The sequence below is a fragment of the Hyperolius riggenbachi genome, chromosome 1 (genome assembly GCF_040937935.1).
Source record: "Hyperolius riggenbachi isolate aHypRig1 chromosome 1, aHypRig1.pri, whole genome shotgun sequence".
Lineage (NCBI taxonomy): Eukaryota > Metazoa > Chordata > Amphibia > Anura > Hyperoliidae > Hyperolius > Hyperolius riggenbachi.
The window spans coordinates 216,759,567-216,778,182 of record NC_090646.1 but is presented as its reverse complement, the minus strand read 5'-3'; the positions used below and the strand labels follow the sequence as shown (position 1 = coordinate 216,778,182).

The 18,616-nt window shown below is 41.0% G+C and overlaps 1 protein-coding gene and 1 long non-coding RNA gene across 7 annotated transcripts in view; one reads left to right on the top strand and one right to left on the bottom strand.

Annotated features, from left to right (window-relative positions):
• Window positions 1-18,616, bottom strand: part of PRDM5 (PR/SET domain 5) — a 207,581-nt gene that overhangs the window by 57,884 nt on the left and 131,081 nt on the right. The window lies entirely within an intron of this gene.
• Window positions 1-18,616, top strand: part of LOC137547117 (uncharacterized) — a 103,976-nt gene that overhangs the window by 38,401 nt on the left and 46,959 nt on the right. For all 4 annotated transcript variants that reach the window (XR_011026489.1, XR_011026488.1, XR_011026485.1 and 1 more), the window contains exon 2: window positions 16,586-16,704. This is a non-coding gene — a long non-coding RNA (uncharacterized lncRNA). The remainder of the gene's footprint in view (window positions 1-16,585; window positions 16,705-18,616) is intronic.

Genomic DNA, 18,616 nt, shown 5'->3' with positions numbered 1-18,616 from the left:
TTAAATACTGGAGGTCGACATCCCTGCTTCTATCATGAACCAGAGCAACAGAAAATGAGCCGAAGATGAAAAATACGCAATTAGAGGTTAACCTCAGTGGACTCTGAATTTACAAATGGTCATTGGTTTTAGAGATACAGTCATTGTGAAAGTGAGGTGCCATGAGATTCTAAACTAGCCAGTTGTTTAGTAAAACCACCTATGACCATAAAGCTGATCTTCACCAAAAACAAAACAACAATACTACAGTAGTTTGGTCCCAACATAGTACACTAAAGTTAACAGAATGTGCTCTCCTCTTGCTCACACTAGGGGAGGAGCACCTCATCCTAGATAGATAAGGTGGCACACCACAGTACTTTATAAGTGAGGACATTTATTCGACAGTCAGGCTGTTGCACTTCACCTAGCAGTATCACCAAAAGGTAGTTGAACCAAGATCATGTAAATGTTGATTTACAGAGCCCAAAAAAGAGCACACATTTTCATTTATTAGCATCCTGTTAGGGTTTAAATCATGAAGGTTTCAATAAAGGGAAGACAAATAGCAAGACTTTGGAGGTGAACAGGGTGGGAGCACAGTCAACTTTAAAAGAAACATTTCAAAATTCTATATTACCTTAACATCCTATATATCTGGAACCAATAACTGTTTGCAGTTTTCTCTAGAGGTGATCACTGATAAAGTAAATGTTTGTTTTCTATGGTCCAGATTTGGATGGATGAGTTAACTCAGTCAAAAGCACAGGTCTTTTAAAGTTCAGATATACAATAACCTCTGCACTTAACTACAGCAAAGGCAGTGCTCTTACTTATATACAGTATGTTAGCGATTGACATTTTTAACAGTATTTATGTCAGTTGAGTAGCATGTAGTGCACAATTAATGCAACCGTGCAGCCTATGCTACCTGCTACCTGGGTACACGCTACTCTGGCTTATGTAAAATCGATATGCGCTGTCTGCGCATAGTAATTTTGCCGGATTTCAGTGAATCAACCCGAATGTCTCCCACCACTTAACAAACGCCTAACGCCGATAGGCATCGGCAGGTCATTAGTGGTTTAGCATGGAAACAGCCGTTCATTCGAGCGGCCTTTCCATGCCAGTTCACGGAGGTTGTCTCTGTGAACAGCCTGCGAGCCGCCGATCGTGGCTCACAAGCTAAATGTAAACACGCGGGGAAGAAATCCCCGCTGTTTACATCATACGGCGCTGCTGCGCAGCAGTGCCGTAAAGGAGCTCGGCGATCCCCGGCCTCTGATTGGCCGGGGATCGCCGGCATATAGTAGGCTGAAGCCTGTCAGTTCCGGCGCAGGACGGATGTCTGTCCTGCGCCGCCCAGGGAAAGGAGGGGAGGGAGGGAAAGCCAGGGAGAGCGGAAAACGCTGCGGAGGGGGGCTTTGAGGAGCCCCCCCGCTAGGCACATGTGAGCGGCGGCGATCAGACCCTTCCCCCAGCAGGACATCCCCCTAGTGGGGAAAAAAGGGGGGGGAAGTCTGATCGCCCTGCGTGCCTGCTGATCTGTGCTGTGGGCTAGAGAGTCCACGCAGCACAGATCAGACATAAACAGCCCGGTCCTTAAGTGGTTAAGCTGTTCAATACACAAAAAATATATATTTGATCTAAATTTCCTATCAACTGTTCTATGGAACCATCATTTTAAATTAAGCAAGATTAACTGGTTTCTCCTTCTTGTGATAAATATCCTATTACATGGAAATTGATTAAGCCCAGCTAGGTTTATAGAACCCTACATTTTATAGATCACTTATTTTCTTTTGTTTTTGCTTGTTAATGCCCACTATCTTTTACCATACATAAAAAAAAATCGTTTTTTTTCAAATTCTACTTACAGTAATCTGACTGGTTATTTCAAAGAAAAACAAGCAAAAATGGATCTTTGGTGAATTATCTTTAGTATATTTAATTTCTAATTTTAAATTATATAAAAAAGTAAATGTTTTTTTTTATGTTGTATTACCATATTTGACTGATTCTGGAACTGAGAATAAGGTTTTTTTTATGTCACCAACTCTTAAATGGACACTTTATTTACTTATTTTTTAAGTCTGTGATTCTAAATAAACCAAATCCAAATCATGCCAACAGCAACACCAATAGAGAAGGTGATCAGAGCTCTTTTTATCCAATCTAAGATGTTTATATACCATGGTTCAAACCTGGATAACCCCTACATGATTCGAGTCCTTGAGTGTCAATCCTTGATACATACAAATTATAGAGTGGAATCTACAGAGGTCAAGGATTTTTTTGATGAAAGCAAACACATGGGAATTCCCAATTTCAACTGTGAAGATGATTTATAGTGTTGTCAAAATGGATTATTCAAAAAGTAAAATAAAAAACTTCCCCTAATTTTACATTTCTCATTGTTTCTAGAAATTATGGTATAGTTATGTACCAATAAGTATGTTCAATGTTAAAAAAAGAAAAGTATGCCAGAACAACCAATCCAAAGCATAAACCAATGCACAATGCTATGTAATTAAGAAAACATTTGCATGAAAAAATTAGATTTTAACTTTCATTTTCTAATTTGACAAAAATGTTGTTGATTGTTTTCTTTGATTTGATTTTAGAAATCACCCAAGGTATTTCAAACATGAGCAGAAAAATGTAAATGCAGTAAGTAGTACATTCCAATTTTTCTCATAAAATGTATTCTTTCAGCGTCAGCAGGATAAACTTTTCAGAAGAAAAATAACGATTGAGGCAAATTACGTGAGCATTTCCATTTTTGTTAACTAGAGGTGAACAAACATGATCTGTATAAGTATTAGTACTCGATATGGATAATTTCTATTAAGGTTAAACATTTAAAAATATCTGTACTGGACTGGTCCATCAGATCAGGAAGATTCCATGCCTGTAGAAAACTTTGGCTTTGGTTGCTGAACTGCACGCTTGCCGCGTCTGAGGATGGCAACCGCTGTGTTAAAGAGGAGCTGTTAGGTATAAGGTCTCAGAGAAAATAAACACATATATCAGTAGCTAAAGATTGGCTGTACTTACATTACATATGCATTTCACTGTCCACGTTTGGATTTCACAGAATTTGTATATAGTATATGCAGAGATAGATGCTCCTGACAGCTCATGGCAGGCTCCATGTTTTTCTGTCAAATGTGTCGTCATGTCCTGCCTGCTTCCTGATCACAGATAAGCTTGTACTTGAACAACACAGTGTGCAGTGAATATTAATGAGCCATGTGGCTAGGAACAATAGCTAACTCCTGCAGTGTAGTCTGCCCGAGATTTATCAGTGCTACGCGATTACAAGCTGCTGTAACGTCTCATTAGCAGCCGAGGGGAGAGCCCCAGAATGCTTTGCAGTATGGTATGCGGCTTGCGTCTTCTTAAGAATAACAGCCTTGCTGATAAGCACACATCAAAGGTAACTGAGATTTTTATCTTCACTAATTGCTTTTGGGCTTCCTTCTAAACTGTTTAACACAGGAGAATAGAGGTTTAAATTAGCTTCTGCAGCCTGACAGTTACTCTTTAAGATGCAACTCCATTGGGAGATCGTCTGTCCGCTAATAAGTCCCCGGCTAGTGACTAGGAGAAGCTTACAGGCAGTAAATTTGCTGTCTTCATCCTTCCATAGAAAATAGGTCTTTCAGTTTTCCAAAAAAGAGGAACAGTGATGACAGATAGTAGAAAGTAATACATTATTCAGGTTACCCATTTTTCCTGTGTCCTAGTTTCAGAATCAAAAAAGCTTTTATATTTACAATGTATACTGCTGTATACTGGTATGTAACCTCTGCCCTCCCACTGATGTTTAGCCTAGGCTACGAATTCACGCAGTCTTCTGCACCAGAGCACACTAGGAGATAAGGTAATGTTCCTGCTCACCTCACAAAAGGGAAATGAAAGGGGAAAATAATTCCACAGTGACTCACCTTGCCAGCAGTAAAGTTGCTGGCATCTCTGATGCATTTTTAGGAACGTAAATCAGGGTGAATTATGATTTTACAATGTGCATGTTAGGTATGCTATTTGTATAATGCACTACATAGATTGTGTAAAACCCAATAAACTTTATGTGCACTCTCTACAAATGTCAATTGCATTGAGGTTTGTTTGTTTTTTTACATTTACCCCACTGTCACCATACATTGTACCAATAAGATAATTTCAGTGTTGTGAAAAATAAGTTTAATAGCTGAATAAGATTTGGGTTTTTATCCCCAGTTCTTTCCTTAATTTTTGTCCCTTTTTTGTTCTCCTCTACAGTGCCTAGAAATGAAAATATTTAAAATAATTCTTACAATTCTTACAAAATATATCTCTGAAAAAAAAGGTATAATTTGTGTGTGAATATTTGGTATCATAAATAGTGATAATGATATTACTGCACCAACAATAGGAACATAAAAGACACTCTAGAAGTGAACCAGTTAGACAGTAGTAACTTAAGCCCCATATATTTTCACTATTCACAACAAATGATTTTGTGGAAGTATGCAATGGCTCTAACAAAGGTAATTTATTAGAACCTATAAAAAGGGTTACAATAGTTACCAAGCTGAAAACGTTTACAAAACTGAGTCTATAGTGTGGGGAATCCAACCCTCCACTGCAAGGAAAATCATGCATAGGTAGACTGACTATTGCCAGATCACCATGCCCGATCACTAATGATATCAGTGGACATAAGAGGACATCTGCACCTGTACACATAGAAAATGTGCCAAAAAATGATGGGCAGAGCAAGTTCCAAGAACATTCAAGCTTTAATTCCCAAATGCTTCCACAATATACACCACCATATATTGGCTATCTCCATTTTGCACAGGTCGGAATTCAATCTCTCAAAAATTACAAAAAATAAAATAAATAAAAATGGGTGGAATGTTACTTTAAATTTAGTAACCTTTATCTTTTTTATTTTGACAATAGGAAATAAAGTTGTTTAAGGTGGTAATGTTTTAATGTTTTTGAAGGAATAATTGATGCCGTTATCAACAGGAATCCCTGCATGATAAGACTATATTAGACATAGTTATTCTTGTGATAAGTGCTGCCCACTAGAGACGGCCTGAACCTCCGATTTTAGGTTCGCGAACCTTCGCCAAACATTCGATTCACGCAAACTTTCGCAAACCACAATAGACTTCAATGGGGAGGTGAACTTTGAAAACTAGAAACATTTATGCTGGCCACAAAAGTGATGGAAAAGCTGTTTCAAGGGGTCTAACACCTGTAGGGGGGCACGGCAGAGTGGGATAGATGCCAAAAGTCCCGGGGAAAAATCTAGATTTGATGCAAAGCAGCATTTTAAGAGCAGAAATCACATTGAATGCAAAAATTGCAGGCCTAAAGTGCTTTAAAACATCTTGCATATGTATACATCATATAGGGAGTGTAATCAGAGTACTGCTTCACACTGACACACCAAACTCACTGTGTAACGCACCGCAAACAGCTGTTTGTGTAGTGACGGCTGTGCTGGACTGGTGCGCACCACGGCCAGAATGCAGGCCGTGGCGGTTTTCAAGCTGGTTGGTGGAGGGTGGATCCGGAAGGGCTAAGGCGAGGCATTGAACTAAAGAATGTCCGCATGTCCGACATCACCATGAGATCGCTGGAGTGTCCTGTCCTTGCCTGCGTGGACATGGTAGAAGGATTACTGGCAGTGGTACGTTTATTGCGTTGTGCTGTGACATCACCCTTAAACGCATTGTAATGCATAGTTGCCAGCTTGTTCTGCATGTGCTGCATCCTTTCTGCCTTCTGGTGAGTTGGTAACATGTCCGCCACTTTGTGCCTATACCGAGGGTCTAGTAGCGTGGCCACCCAGTACAGCTCATTCCCCTTGAGTTTTTTTAGACAGGAGTCCCTCAACAGGCTGGACAGATTAAAAGATGCCATCTGCACAAAGTTGGATCCAGACGTACTATCCATCTCCTCTTGCTCTTCCTCAGTGATGTCAGGTAAGTCCTCCTCCTTCCCCATCCATGAACAATACCACGGGAACGTCGAACAGCACAAGCCCCCTGCGACGCCTGCTGTGGTTGCTGTTCTAACGCCGCCTTCTCCTCCTCAAAAAAAACACCTTTCTCATCATCTGAATCTGACTCCTCTTCCCCACACGACTCTTCCACCTCCTCCCCTTCTATGCTGCCACAAGTGTTGAGGAAACAATGAAACAACTGTTCCTCCCGTAACTGTTCCTGTTCATGCTCCTCCACAGCTTGATCCACCACTCTACGCACGGCACGCTCCAGGAAGTAAGCGTGCGGGATCAAGTCGCTGATGGTGCCTTCACTGAGACTCACCAGGTTGGTCACCTCCTCAAACAGCCGCATGAGCCTGCATGCATTTCGCATCAGTGTCCAGTTGTTGGGCCAGAACATCCCCATCTCCCCAGAATGTGTCTTTTTACAGTAATTGTAACAGGTACTGGGTGACAGCTTTCTCCTGTTCTAGCAGGCAAGAGAACATGACCAGGGTCAAATTTTAGCGAGTCGGGCTATCACATATCAAGTGTCTCACCGGTAAGTTGTTTCTTCGCTGAATGTCCGCAAAGCGTGCCATGGCCGTGTAAGACCGCCTGAAATGCCCACACAACTTCCAGGCCTGCTTCAGGATGTCCTCTAAGCCTGGGTACTTTGATACAAATCTTTCAATGACTAGATTCAGCACATGTGCCGTGCAGGGTACATGTGTCAGCTTTCTCAAATTCAGAGCGGAAATGAGATTGCTGCCGTTGTCACACACCACGTTGCCGATCTCCAGCTGGTGCGGGGTCAGCCACTGATCCACCTGTTTGTTAAGAGCAGCCAGAAGAGCTGGTCCAGTGTGACTCTCCGCTTTGAGGCAAGACATGTTTAAAATGGCGTGACACCGTTGTACCTGGCATGCAGCATAGGCCCTGGGAAGATGGGGCTGTGTAGCTGGAGAGGAGATCGCAGCACCAGTAGAGTTGAACTGTCACTCAGCCAAGGAGGAAGAGGATGATAGCGAAGAGGATGTAGCAGGAGGAGTAGCGAAGAGGATGTAGCAGGAGGAGTAGGAGGAGAAGAGGTGGCAGGAGGCCTGCCTGCAAGCCATGGAGGTGTCACAAGTTGGTCCGCTGCACAGCCACGTACTCCATGCTTGCCATCGGTCACCAGGTTGACCCAATGGGCTGTGTAAGTAATGTGCCTGCCCTGACCGTGCTTGGCAGACCAGGCATCCGTGGTCAGGTGGACCCTTGACCCAACGCTGTGTGCCAGAGATGACACCACTTGCCTCTCAACTTCACGGTACAGTTTGGGTATCACCTTTTAAGAGAAATAATTGCGGCCTGGTATCTTCCACTGCGGTGTCCTAATAGCCTCAAATTTACGGAAGGCCTCAAAGTTCACCAGCTGGTATGGTAACAACTGGAGAGCTAACAGTTCCGCCAAGCCAGCTGTCAGATGCCAGGCAAGGGGGTGACTGGCAGAAATTGGCTTCTTCTGCTCAAAGATTTCCTTCACGGACACCTGGCTGCTGTGGGCAGAGGAGCTGGAACCGCTCAAGGGCAGAGGCGGAGTGGTGGAGGAGGGTGGCTGTGAAAGTGCAAGGGAGAAAGCGACTGAAGATGCTGCACCTGAAGGAGGAAGAGGAGAAGGAGGGTGGCTTTGCTTTTGTGTGCTGCTTTTGCTCAGGTGCTCTTCCCATTGCAGTGTGTGCCTTTTCTGCAGGTGCCTTCGTAAGGCAGTTGTCCCGATGTGGGTGTTGGCCTTTCCACGGCTCAATTTTTGGAGGCAGAGAGAACAGATGGCATTGCTCTGATCTACGGACGACACACTAAAACATTTCCAAACCGCTGAGCCCCCCGGGGTGATGACACTATGGTGGCATCAGCAGCTGATGTTGAAGGACATGTTGGCTGGTGCCGGACACTGCCACCAGCTGTTTCTGACAACGAGCTCCCCCTGCTTCTTTCAGCAACTCGTCTCCTTCTACTCCTCTTTGGCTCCCCCTCTGAACTGTCCCCTTGGTCATCTTGTCTCCCACGTGGTATCCGTTTTAGGATCCCACGTGGTATCCGTATCATCGTCATCATCTTAATCATCCTGCCCAGCTTCGCTTGCCTCAGACACCTCCAAAACTGCACCAACAGCAGGTACTTCATCATCCTCATCCTCACACGTTACATCCATAGTGTCACCGCCCAGCTCAGACATATGAGGTGGTGTAACTTGCTTAGCGCCTTCATCTGGTTGTAACAATAATGGCTGTGAATCAGTTAATTCCCCACCAATTAACTCCTGCAGAGTGTCAAATGCAGCGGCTGTGGTGCTTTTAGTAGCACTGGTGGCTGTGGAAGATGAGGTGTTCTGTGTTAAATAGTCAACCACGTCCTGACAATCTTGGGAGTTGATGGGACGTGCCTTCTTCTGAGCACTGTACTTTGGGCCAGGGCCGCACAAAATCATATCAACACGACCTCGCACAGACCTGCCGGGTGGCCTTCCTCTGGGTCTGCCTCTACCTCTGCCTCTACCTGTTTTGTCCGTTTTGCCCATATCGGGGGGGATGAAGTGAAAGGTATGCACTGACTTGACTAATACAATGTGCAGTCACACAGGTGCAGTTAACAGTTATGCACGGATTGGTATATCACACTGCGTGCGCTCACGTAGGTGGGTGGGTGCACAGTAAACAACAGGTAGGTATATGCAGCACCTGTTACACACAGACAGGTACTGGACAGGCACAGTGACACTGCATGCGCTCACGTAGGTGGGTGGGTGCACTGTGAAGAACAGGTAGGTATATGCAGTGGGTATTGTAATACCCACTGCATATACCTACCTGTTGTTCACTTTAGTGCACCCACCTACCTACGCGAGTGCACTAAAGTGAACAACTGGTAGGTATATGAAGTGGGTATTACAATGTGCACCTGTCACACACAGACAGGTACCGGACAGGCACAGTGACACTGTGTGCTATCACGTAGGTGGGTGGGTGCACAGTGAACAACAGGTAGGTATATGCAGTGGGTATTACAATGTGCACCTGTCATACACAAACAGGTACCGGACAGGCACAGTGACACTGTGTGCGCTCACATAGTAAGGTGGGTGCACAGTGAACAACAGGTAGGTATATGCAGTGATGGGCATTACAATGTGCACCTCTCACACACACAGGTAGTCACTGAATGTGCTGGGCCTGGCAGTGGCACACACAGTAGGAATTACCAAGGCTGTCTATGCAACACAAGTGTAAATGTGGGACACACACACAAAAAAATAGATCACAAGAACAAGGTGAGCTCTCAAAAGAGCTGTTGAGGGGTGTTATTTTAGCAATAAGTATCAGCAAGGAGCAAGCTAAGAAGCCTACAAGAGCCTAACTAATCTTTCCATATGAGAGTCTGCAGCATATTTCCCTTCTTTAATTACTGCAGGCACACAAGTGAGTGAAAAGCCTGATGCTGTCTGCCTTTTATAAGGGGGAGAGGGCCTCCATGAGGGAGTGTAGCCTGATTGGCTACAATGTGCCTGCTGACTGTGATGTAGAGGGTCAAAGTAGACCCTCATGATGCACTATGCGGGTGAATCAAACTTCTGGTAAAGTTCGTGGTTCTCTGCAATCGCGAACCCCGAAAGTTCGCTGGGAACCGTTCGCCGGCCAACCGTTCGGGCCATCTCTACTGCCCACAAATATTCTTGCTGTACCACCAGCTGTGTAACAGTTATGCATACTGCTTCCAACACATATGCTTTAAATCAATTGCTTCAGGTATTCATTATAAGGACTGTACATTAGCATTATAACGTGATTAACACTTATTTAATAAATAAATGTTGGTGTTTTTCATAGGTATAAAAGTGTCAAAAATAAATACCACTGTCATACTAGAAATATTAGTCATATTTGTAAAGAAGATCAATGTCCAGCACTGCTTCCCATTAAAATTAGCAGGATGCATAACCTCTGGGGACGCCAAACAGGCGAAATGGACGTTAGACGACCGCCAACTTCCACCCCACCCCACAGCCACTCCATCTGGGAAGGGTATGTGATTTTTTTTATTCATGCATCTTGGAAGATATTTAGCCTGAGATAAAATAAGGCTAATTTTAATGGGAAGCAGTGCCGGATATTGATCTTCTTTACAAATATGACGATTCTGGTCTCTACTATCCTGAGTACGCAAATACATTAACCAATACCCAACCCTGTGAGTCTGCCCTCCTCTAATTGACGTATAGGAAAAACAACGAGTACTACAGTGCCTGTTTCTTTTTTTCTTTCATGACACTAGAAATATTAGTGTTATTCAGTTTTCATCTAAAATTTCCTAAGTCAGAATTTTTTTTTCAAATGTAGTTGTGGGGATAAAACACAGTGGGCCTGAGTCAATTAAAACAATCAGCAATAAATATCTTCCACCAACTACCTTTCTTTTTTGCATTATTTTTTTTAAAATAATAATACTAAAAAAGATATGCGACCCTCCTCTTCCAAGCCCTTTTAATCCCCTGACTTTATATAGGCTGGTGCTACCAAAACAATATCAACCCATATAGTCCAGGATATGGTGGTAGAGGCTCTGCAAAAAGACATGGGCGGCAGAAATCCTCACACCCTCTGCACAAACAATATAAATCATCAATTTTCCGAAAGGAACCTTTGTAACATTCAGCGTATTTGTTTAACATGCCACACAAGATGGGATTCGTACAGGCATCAGGAACATTCTTCAGCGATGGGATTAGCTGTTCTGTGTGATGTGGAGAGATGGGATGCATGTATGCCATGAGCCTTTTATTACTTTGAATAGCATTGGACTCAATTATTTCTCAACTGAGGTTAGTCTTCTGGTAGAGCTTCAGGAGGCCAAGACACAAAATTCTAAAGCTACCTTCCATCTATTGCATTGTTCATCCAGAAAAAATAGGATGGCAATGCAAGATGATGGAAAGTCGGATTGCATGGTTTTTAATGCGATGTGATACATACAATGCAGCATATAGTCCACAGACACTTGCTTGCACCACATGCACCCACAACTGCACACGTTGCCAGGTAACACAATACATGCAATGCATTATTCCGGTCGGAATGCATCACACAGCATCTCAAACATGCCTGCTGTCATTGTAAAAAACGAAGTAACACATACATGCATTACTTCCTGTTCACGTACTAACAAGTACGCACAGGAAGAAAATGTGTGAGGAAATCTTGAGGCCAAATAGTATTATTAAACCTACATACATTTTATTTAATAAAACCACCTACATATACCATTAAAATTAACCCCTCCCTTCCCCCATAGTTACTCAAATTAAATATTAACATTTAAAAAAATGACAATTAGGGACTAAACTTTTTTTTTTAATATGAATGTCCTGAGGGTATATTACTGTTATTTTTTCAACTATGGGCTTGTAATTAGTAATGGATGCAAAACAGAAAAAATATACCTTTATTTCCCAAAAAAATATTGTCGATATACATTGTACTGGGGAAGAATTTTAAACATTGCAATAACCGGGACAATGGGCAAATAAAATGTGAGGGTTTTATCCACAGTAGGACGTTTTATGTTAAAACTATAATGGCCAAAAATTGAGAAATAATGATATTTTTCCAATTTTTTTCTTATTATTCCCATTAAAATGCCATTAGCAAAATTTACAACACAAAGAAAGCCTAACTAGTGGCAAAAAACAAGCTATAGATCATTTCATCATGATAAGTAGCTATAAAGTTATTGGCTAATGAATGGGAGGAGCGCTGACAGGTGAAAATTGCTCTGGTACAGAAGGAGAAAAACCCCTTAGTATGGAAGTGGTTAATCACATGATCCTTGGTTAGGGAATCCTGAAGAAAAAAAATCAGAACTGGGGAAGAGCAGTTACACAGAGCAGGGCTCAGTCAGCCTCATCCCCAGGAGATTGCTGCAACAACCTAACACAGTGATCGGTACGTCAACAGGTACCAATTTTCATTTTATTTTTAAATAAACAGTGCTTGTAACCTTTCAAATGCCACCAAAATATATACAAAAAACCCATAAAGGCTTCTACACAAAGCTTATTTAAAAATGCTGCCTGCTAGGCCTGAACGATTTTAGGAAAAAAATAAATTGAGCGATTTCTGTCTGAAATTGCGATTTCGATTCAATTCACGATTTCCTTCAAATCAAACTTTGTTCCCCCTCTGTGCCTGTTTGTTCCCCCTCTATCGCGTCTCTCTTTGCCTCTTTATGCCTCCTTTTGGTCTCTCTCCTGTTCCCCTTGTTGTCTCTGTGCCCGCTTTGTTTCTCTCTTTGTCTTTCTCTGTGTCCACTCTTTGCCCGTTCTTTCTCTGTTCCCACTCTGTGTATCTATGTGCCCGCTCTGTCTCCCAAGCTGCTGGACATAGCTGCAAGCACCAGTCCAGTGATGCTCGTCTATCCGACTCCTGCAGACTCTAATGCATGTGATATACAGGAACCCGGAGTTTTGGCAAGACGGCGAAAGAGGACAGACAGCATTGGACTCGTGCGGAGGGTATGTCCAATGCTGTGGGCTGCCTGCGCCAGGACTTCGGGGAAGTTTGAAGCCACTCCTTCATACTTCCCCATGTGAAAATGACGTGATTGCGATAATTGCCGCTTTGACGATTACGAAATTGTGATCTTGGTGATCGCGATTTCGGTTTAAATTTGATTTATCTTTCAGGCCTACTGCCTGCAATTCAGTTTTCAACTATAAAATAGTTTTAGAATGTATTTCCCCTGTATTGCAGAGCATTGGTTCTGCTGGATGTTTAAAAGGTAGAAGAAATGTCTATATTCACCCATAATGAGCCAACAATTTACAAATATGATTGCATGCCAGTCTACATGTCAAATCTGTTCTCATGAACTAGATTTCTCTTAAAACCAATTGAAATGCAGACGCTGAAAACTGCAGCAGTAAACAAACAAATGTATAGTGAAACAATAAACCTTTTAAACCTAAATGTCACAAAAAAGTAACACTACTATAAATTCACCAATTGTAAAGTTTAAAGGAAGATAAACATAAATAAAAAATACTTTACTTTCAGCCTAGAACTACCGTAATACTTCTAAATTACAGTGTTACTTAGTCCATTTATGTCCTAAAAATGTATTAAGTTTTTTTTATAATATCCTTGACTGTTATTTAATTTATACCTTAATAATTATTATAAACAAAACAGAGGAAAGCATTATAGTCTTGAGGTTAGGAAAAATGCATGATCATTAGCATATAGCTATTGTGTTGTACTTAAAGAGACGCTATGACCCAGGATTACACACCACCCCAATTAAACTTCATGTATCTCAATGAGCTTAGGAGTGTTTCTCATGCAAATTGAAACAACAAGTCCAGCCAATAGGTAACGTCTTTAGGATGAGCAATTCTCCTCTAGTTATAAATGTCGATCATGAGCTGAACATCTATTTCTGGATGTTTTCCCAAACTCCTTCTGATCTACAAATGAGATTTCTGTTGCTCTCGTAGTGAATACATTTGTTTTTCTCCCACGCTACGATGTGATTGTGATCAATTCAAGACCATTTCACAAAAGTCTCATGTGCCTGAAAACCTCAGGACAAAGAATCTGTAGGGATAAGACCTGATGATGGGCAGACAGGATTGTCTATTTTAATTAGCCCAAGTTAAGGAAGTGAAGGGAAGCTGGTGGTCTGTGGAAGCAGACAACGCTCATTGTGTTATTTTCTCAACTATAACAGATATTCGTCGTCTCACCCCACACAAAATCCCAGTGTGTACCAATTCTGCCATGTTTGTGTACTCTGCATACGCAGCAGCAAAGAATTATTATATACAGGCATTTACATAGCTTACTTCTAATATTAAAGGGCTACACCACTGTAATGCAAAAATGTAAATAGCTAATTCAATAGTTAGTTTGTAACTGATTCCCATTAAGTACTTTTTCAACTTCAGAATATCTCTGTTTCTGTGAACACATACCTGCATAGTTCTCTACTTATAAATGACTTGAGTTGCAAATGACTCATACATGCAAAGTTTCCCTTAAGTACAAAATATATTGTGCTGTTTTTGTTGTTATATTTTTTTGTTGTTACATGTTACAGTATTGTTTAATCGGATGTAATTTAAGGCACATTAAAGGACACTGCAAACCAACAAAAAATGTCCAAATTCCAGAGGTGTCTGAAAGTAAATCATTTACCTTGTAGTATGTATAGTACGTGACTCGACTGTTTGTAAATTGGGACAATAGCAACAGTTTATGGCTTGGCGTTATCGTTACTCATAGTAGTTATCTCTTTTTGTCTTATTGGGTTGCACAAAGCTGAAAGTAAAATGTATTGCATATCTTTTCCCATCTACAGCCATCTACAGTTTTGTTGGGTTTAGTGTAAGAATTCATTCCACACAGAGAAGGGATTCTTACATCTTAGTAACTACACCAATTTACATAACAGCTGAGACTTGTGTGTAAGGTGTCTTCCATAATGAAACATGCAAAGCTTCAGAGCAGAGATTAGTAAAACACTAGATTAAACACAGGTATGTCTTTGTAACACCATTTGCTAAAATACTCAAAATATGTAGATATGATTTGATAAGGGTTGTGTGTGTGTGTGTGGGGGGGGTGGACTTTATTTAAATCTTTGACTGGAAAACAATACCACTCAACAATTGCTTGCTTAGTGGAATCATTTCAGTGATTGTGATTTTACCATTGACACCTTCCTATGAAGAATGTGATTTTTCCAGTAGGACAAGAGCTGGGGCGATACAGCAATGTCATCACTTTAATGATATTTGCATACATAAGACAACCTGAGACTTGACTATAAGCATGTAACAGCGGTGCAAAAATGTCTTCAGAATGTCAGAAACACTGACTAGTAGTCCCAGCAATACACTTTGCTTTTTTTTTTTTTACAATACTCACAAAATCACAGTTGAAAGAATAGCAAAATAATAATAATCTGAAAAAAGAATAGACTATTGTTTTAATAGTACAGTATTATTAAAAAGAGCCCATCGCCTTTCAAAAATATCAAAATAGCCTAAAAATATGAATTATTAAAATCTCAACAAATCAGTTTGCAAAAAGGCTACTATTATTGCAAATACATATTATAACTGAAAGTGTGGCTGCCTACCAGGTATATTGCAATGTTGCTTGCTTTGGTACTTTTTCAGTTGCAGAAAGCTGAAAAGTTATTTTTAAAAAGATACAAAAATTATCTTCTCGGAGAAAAAGTAAATTGAATAAGGGCCAGGAATGGAACTATGTTGGAGAGGTTAGGGTTAGGCATGAAGAGGAGGATTCATTTAAGTGGGAAGGTTAGAGTTAGGTATCCGTAAGAGTGTCCACGAGCACATTTTACCGATGCTCTCAATATTATGCCAAAATGACCACGTGACTATTCCATATGTACCCTTAATATGAAAGGATTAAAAACATGGATGTAAATAAGCAGATATTTATATTTCTAAATGTTTCAAGGTAATTAAAATCTATTAGTAATATGTCCAGCGATGCGTAATATATTGGCACTTTATAAATACAATAAATAAATAAAAATAAATAAATGAGTACAATTCCTGTATGCCTCCAATCCTACAAATGAAAACATTTCAACTCATTTCTACAACTAAGCCCCTGGATCCATTGGCTGCCTCTGATTATCATTTTCAGCAGACAAGGACTGTAAAGCATCAAGATACCAGGCAAGTCAAACATTTTTAGCCTGTATCTAACTTGCAGACAAGGCTCCATGCTGGGAGTAAAAGGCTGATGTGCGTAGAGAGAGGAAGGGAAAATATAATGGATATAATGTCTCACCACAGCTGACCTCACAAGTCTTTGAAGGCTAACAAGCCTGAAAGACACTATGGGGAAAAAAAGGCTCTTCTTTTCGACAAGAAACCTTTACCTGTTCAAAAAACTATTAATCAAACTGACAAAAGCTATGTTAAATATTTTACAGAAGAGACCATGACATTGGATTCTGTGTTCTGAATTAGATGTTTTACATCTTACTACTTAGGCAACTTATCATTATGTGCCATATGCTTCTGACACATTAGGAAGAACTAAAGAGGCGCAACAAATGTTCCCATATGAAAGTCCTGTAGCTCTGTTTACTGAGCATTGATGTAAACAAGTTCTGAAAGCCAGCGAGCATGGTCAGCTGAAAAATGTTTTCCTATTAAAGAAAACAGGCACCACGTGTTGTGCAGGCCTGAAAACTATTATAAATGTCTTTCTGATATGAATCACAAAGCTAATAGAGAATAATAGCCACATCTTTAACGTCTTTCATCAGATGCCAGAGAGGGAAGATATCGTAACTCAATAGTTATGTGTTCCTTGTGATAAGACTTAGCTTTGATCACCTCATGTGCTACCATGGTCCTGCTGCTTCTACTGGCCAGTGTAACATCTCAAACTTTACACTCCACACGCCTACCGCTACCAGCAAATAGGCCAAACTTCTGTACAGGAATACATTAAAGTCTAAGGTCAACAAAAATAAATATGTCACTTATTGTTGAATGCCTTTGCATTAAAACATCAACTGGAGTCTTATATTTTACAGAATGGTAGGAGATTTCACGTTATTCATGTAAGTCTCAATGACCACATATGAAGATTGGTGCCACACCCAATAGAAAAGAATTACATCTTCACTCCAATTTCTAATGGCCATGGTGTGAGGTAAGTAACGTAAACAAGCAATGTAAACTATCTAAGACTACACACCAAAGTGGACATTCATCAAACATGGTTAAGTAAGAGCTATTATGCATGTAGAGTTCCCCTTTATGTAGAAAACCATTGTATTAGCTTACAGGATCTTTTGCGTTTCCAGTGCTTGTTGTCTGTCACATCATTGATGTGAATGTCCAAGGAAGGTTAACAAGGAATTTGAGAGAGAAATAGGCTCATCTAGAACTAGAAGCAGTGGTATAGGAAACATTTTACTGTAGCACATTAACTGAAAACAAAGATAGGCTATTTATTTGTAAATATCAATGTTCTTTTAACCACTCGCCAACCGCCTAATGCAGATTAGCAGCTGCAGAGTGGCTCTGTTGTTACTCTGCGCCGCCATATGGCGTCATCTAACGAGGAGCATGATTTGACGGGAGCTTGTGCCTTGCCACTTAACTGTCCCCCTGGAGGGGCTCACAATCTAATCCCTATCATAGGCATATGTCTATGTATGTTTAGTATAGTGTATGTATGTACGTATATTTGTCTAGGGCAAATTTAGGGGGGATAAAAAAACATGGTTTTTTTTCACAAAAAATTGATCTTTTGAATTAATAAAAAAAAAATCACAGTGGCAATCAAATACCACCAAAAGAAAGCGCTATTAGTGAAAAGAAAAGGAGGTAAAATTCATTTGGGTGCCAAGTTGTATGACTGAGCAATACATTGTTAACATTGTGAAGTGCCGAATTGTAAAAAATGACCAGGTCACTAGGGGGGGGGGGGGGGGGGGGATAAACCTCTGGTCCTCAAGTGGTTAAGAGCTGGTTTCCACTAGCTGGCATGCGTCTTGCAGGACACACTTCGGCACTTGAAATGATGCGATCATGCATCCCGATAGGGATTCAGGTTAGTGCTGCAGCATGCCATCTAGATTAGCAACAGCATGGGATCTGGGCAGCAAGTCATGGGCCACATAGGCAGCGTTTCTGCTATGGGACTCCTAGTGGAAATGGGGCCTGGAACAGAAGTGGTTTGCACTCACCACAAAGTATCACTTCTGCCCACTGAAAGACTTTTCAATTCTCCCATTTATGTCCCTGAAAAACCAAGCACTCATCTAGAGCTCCTGGTACACAATGTGCCAATAGTCTTCATTTTACAAAGTCATAACAAACCAACTTGCTGACAGCTGTTTCAGGCTTAAAGAGACTCTGTAACAAATTGTTTATCTTTATTTCTTCTATGCTATAAGTTCCTATGTCTTTTCTAATGTGGTCTGGCTTACTGCAGCTTTTCCTAATTGCACAGTAGCTGTGTTATCTCTGTTATATGATCTAATCTTCTCTCTATAGTCGGCACAGTCAGGCTGAGGCAGTCAGACTGGAATGTGCAGGGCTGCTTGTGATTAGCTAGAAGCTGTACACACCCCCTGCAGGCTCTGTGTGACTAACACACTCTGCTTAGCTGAGCCTATTAGAAGCTGGTTAGTTTGTTTGTAAACACTGCCTAAAACTGGCAATTACAAGCCAGGTTTGCAGCAGAGAATGGCAGAAACAGCACAGAGGGGACCAGGAGCACATAATGAATAGAATGGTATGCTTTTTATTGTAAGAATTTCAGAGTACAGATTCTCTTTAAGTTGGCCTTCATCAGTGCTAGGTATAGACTGATATGGTTCTATGGGCAGGACTAGGGAAACAGAAGTTTTACAAAAAACACAGCTAAGTCATTGGAAAGCTGAACTATGAAGGAACTTAGCCTTTTACTAAATACAGACTTGCCTTCTTAAAGCAGAAGGTGTTTGCAATTATTCAGCATCCTCGTGAGCAAGAAGGAATTTCCATGATGCACCATTTCTGCTCAGTGAATGAATATGCAACACATTCCTTTATGTCCCTGTATATAATCATTT